Source organism: Chiloscyllium plagiosum, unplaced genomic scaffold (assembly GCF_037043375.1).
Source record: "Chiloscyllium plagiosum isolate Xiang-an unplaced genomic scaffold, Cpla_swu_hap1 HiC_scaffold_36, whole genome shotgun sequence".
Classification (NCBI taxonomy): Eukaryota; Metazoa; Chordata; class Chondrichthyes; order Orectolobiformes; family Hemiscylliidae; genus Chiloscyllium; species Chiloscyllium plagiosum.
The window spans coordinates 4142071-4146303 of NW_028270174.1; positions in this window are offsets into that span (position 1 = coordinate 4142071).

Below are 4233 nucleotides of genomic sequence, written 5' to 3' on the forward strand. Positions count from 1 at the left end.
TGACTTGCAGCGATTTCTGCAGTCGCCTATACTTGACTGCCTGCTTCACAGCAGGCTGGCTCATCAGTGGAATTCGTTTCTTGGGCACCTCCCAAACTAAACGATTAGTTGACCAAAGGAATTGTTTCATACTGGTTCAAGGTGAGCAAGGAATTTCTTTAGCACATTTCCTGGCAGCGTAGTACAAAGAACATTAACAGGTGACGCTCCCTCAGGTAACACTATGAGCCATCCATCACAATTTCATCTTTTAAAGGTTTTCAGTCATGTCGCTCAAGATCACCACACATCACAAAGTGCTTCAGAGCCAACAATGGGAGGGTTGCTTCAGCTTGGTAAACTGGTTTGCAAACAGAGTGATACCAACAGTGTGGGTTCAATTCCTGCACCAGCTGAGGTTACCATGCACCTTCTCAACCTCTCCCTGAGGCACGGTGACCCTCAGGTTAAACCCCCATCATTTGGTTCTCCCTAATGACAGAATAGGTGAACGCCTCATCTTCCGCCTCGGAACACTTCAACCCCAGGGCATCAATGTGGACTTCACCGGTTCCCTCATTTCCCCTTTTCCCCCACCTCACCCCAGTTCCAAGGCTCTTCTGAAACGAGAACAGAAACTGCTGGAGAAACTCAGCAAGTCTGGCAGCATCTATAGACAGAGCAACAGAGTTAATGTTTTGAGTCCAGTGTCGAGAGCGTGTTGCTGGAAAAGCACAACAGGTCAGGCAGCACCCGAGGAGCAGGATTTCCTGATGAAGGGCTCCGGCCCGAAACGTCGACTCTCCTGCTCCTCGGATGCTGCCTGACCTATTGTGCTTTTCCAGCACCACTCTCTCAATCTCCAGCATCTGCAGGCCTCACTGTCTCCTCCGTTTTGAGTCCAGTGATCCTTCTTTAGAAGTAATAGCAGCTTTTGGGTTAGAGGGGTATGGTTAAGGAAGGAGTGAATAGAATAAATGGAAAAGATGCTGAGAGAGAGACAGAAATTAGAGAGGCAAACACAGGGATTATTGACAATAAGGTGAGAGGGAGAGAAACGTCATGTGGTATGGCAACTGGAAACTGGTTAAAGATGTGTTGGCTGAGCAGGGAGTACAGGCCCCAGGTAATGAACGTGAAGGAATGTGTCACGTTCTAAATTTGTTAAACTGAATGTTGAGTTCTGAGGCCTATAAGGGCTCCAGGCAGAAAGTGAGGAGCTTCTCCTCCAGCTTACACCGAGCCTCACTGGGACACTGCAGAAGGCTGAGACAGGGACGTTGACATGGGAACACAGTGGTGTGTTGAGGTGGCAGGCAACTGGAAGCTCAGGGTCATTTTTCCAGACAGGGAGGAGGTATTTCTGAACTGTAGTCATTGTTGTAATGTAGTAAATACATTAACCAGCTTTTACACAGCAAACAAGTGTTCAGTGATGCTGCTTAAGGAATGAATATTGGCCAGGACACACCTCTGTGAAGTGCCTTTTGACCTTTTACAACATAAAAGTGTTGTTTAAATGTGAGTTCACTTTGTTAAGTTATCATTTTAAAAGGGCATGGAGGCCGGTACTCAGGAACAGGAGTAGCCACTCAGTCCATTTAGCACATCCCACCATTCAGACCAAAGCTGATCATCCCTACAGCCATATTTTCCCCACACTGTCTCCGTATCCCTCCATGTCATTAGTCCCCAGAAACTTAGCGATGTCAGCCTTGAAGCTGCTCAATGTCTGAGCTTCCACACTTCTCTGGGCTAGAAAATTCACCACCCTCTGAGTGAAGGAAATCATCATCATCTCCAGCTTAAAGGGCCTACCCCTGAGATTATTTTCCCTGGTCCTAGACGCACCATCCCATAGGTGGTTCAGTGGTTAGCACTGCTGCCTCACAGCGCCAGGGATCCAGGGTTGATTCCACGCTCGGGCAACTGCCTGTGTGGAGTTTGCACATTCTCCCCGTGTCTGCGTGGGTTTTCTCTGGGTGCTCCTGTTTCCTCCCACAATCCAATGATGGGCAGGTTAGAGTGTCATGCTGAATTACCCTGTGCGTGCAGGCTGGGTGGGTTAGCTATGGGGAATGCAGGGTGACAAGGAGGAGGGTCTGGGTGGGATGCTCATCAAGGACTTGATGGGCTGAATAGCCTGCTTCCACACTGTAGGGATTCTATGATCCACATCCTGTAAGAATTTTGTAAGCTTCAAAACAATCACCTCACATTCTTTGAAACTCCATCGAATACAGACCGAGTCTCCTCATAGGACAGGCCTGCAGTTGCAAGGATTAATCTGGAGAATCCCTGCTGGCCTCCATCTGTGGTGAGTGCATCCTCCATTACAGAAGGAGCCCAAAAGTGTATGTAACATTGCAGCTGCAGTCTCACCAAAGCCTGACAGAACTTCAGCAAAACATTGTTACTCCTGTACTCAAATCCCCTGGAAATGGAAGCCAATTAGTGCTTGTCCTTCCAATTCCTTGTTGCAGCTACACGCTTGTTTTCAGACACTTGTGGACAAGAACACCTAGATTCCTTTAGAAATCTCAGCAATTAAGAAATATCCTGTCTTTCTGTTTTCTCCACCAATGTGAATAACTTTGCATCTATTCACATTCCATTCCATCGGACATGTTTGAGCTCATTCCCATTGCTCGTTCACATCCTGTTGAAGGCTTCTCGCACCATCCGCACGATTTACCTTCTCATCCAACTTCAATTCATAGAGTCATAGAGACGTACAGCACAAAAACAGACCCTTCAGTCAACCCGTCCATGCCGACCAGATATCCCAACCCCATCTAGTCCCGCCTGCCAGCACCCGGCCCATATCCCTCCAAACCCTTCCTATTCATATACCCATCCAAATGCCTCTTAAATGTTGTAATTGTACCAGCCTCCACCACTTCTTCTGGCAGCTCATTCCATACACGTACCACCCTCTGTGTGAAAAAGTTGTCCCTTAGGTCTCTTTCATATTTTTCCCCTCTCACCCTAAACCTATGCCCTCTTGTTCTGGACTCCCCCACCCCAGGGAAAAGACCTTGTCCATTTACCCTATCCATGCCCCTCATAATTTTGTAAACCTTTATAAGGTCACCCCTCAGCCTCCAACACTCCAGGGAAAACAGCCCCAGCCTATTCAGCCTCTTCCTATAGCTCAAATCCTCCAACCCTGGCAACATCCTTGTAAATCTTTTCTGAACCCTTTCAAGTTTCACAACCTGAAGGAAGGAGACCAGAACGGAATGCAGTACCTGTAGCTCTTTGATAACATGATGGATGCGTTCTTGTACAACCCCGTTTTATTGAAAGATTGCACTTTAGAAACAGCGTTTAAAGTGTTGGCGATGTAATCACGTTACAGCCAACACACATTTTAAAATTTTGCACTTTAGAAACAGTATCCCCAATTTGTCGATCGCGTTAACAAAACACAAATTGTAACAGATCACCCTGTACTCCAAAAGTGGCCTAACCAACATCCTGTACAGCTGCAACATGACCTCCCAACTCCTGTACTCAATACTCTGACCAATAAAGGAAAGCATACCAAACACCTTCTTCACTATCCTATCTACCTGTGACTCCACTTTCAAGGAACAATGAACCTATACCCCAAGATCTCTTTGTTCAGCAACAGATCATCAACAAATTTGGAAATATTATAATATTCAGATTGTTTACATCATCTGTAAACAACCATGGTCTTAGATCCCTCCCCCCAGACTCTGCCATGATTTAATGAATAAACACAGGTAGTAACCCACCTACTGACAGTCTAGCCATTGTTTGAGTGAAGTTGTGTTAAACCTTTTTTAAAAAATCTTTTCCAAACCAGCTGCATGTTTGGGGAAAATGTCAAAATCTTGGAGAAATTGAGAGAAAATTCATTGAAATGGTCCAAAGGATGAGGGCTTCAGACTAGAGACATGTCTCTTCAGAGCAAAGAGGGTCTGGGGAGATTTGATCGAGGCGTTCAGAATTATAAAGGGCAACCAAAGGCTTACAGAGAAATCTTTACAACCAGTCTTTGAATAGATCGCCCAGTAAAGAGCAGGAAATATCTCGCCGCTCAGCCTAAAACTAATACTTATCTCAACCAAAATGAGCCCGACCGATGACCTGGTCACTGCTGATTGTGGTTACAAAGGCCTTTGGAATGGGCTGAGCTTGTATAAGGTGCTATGTGAATGCAAGTCTTTCTCTCATTGATATTAGTCCATTTTCAAGAGTCAAAGCTGCAATAATTGTCACCTC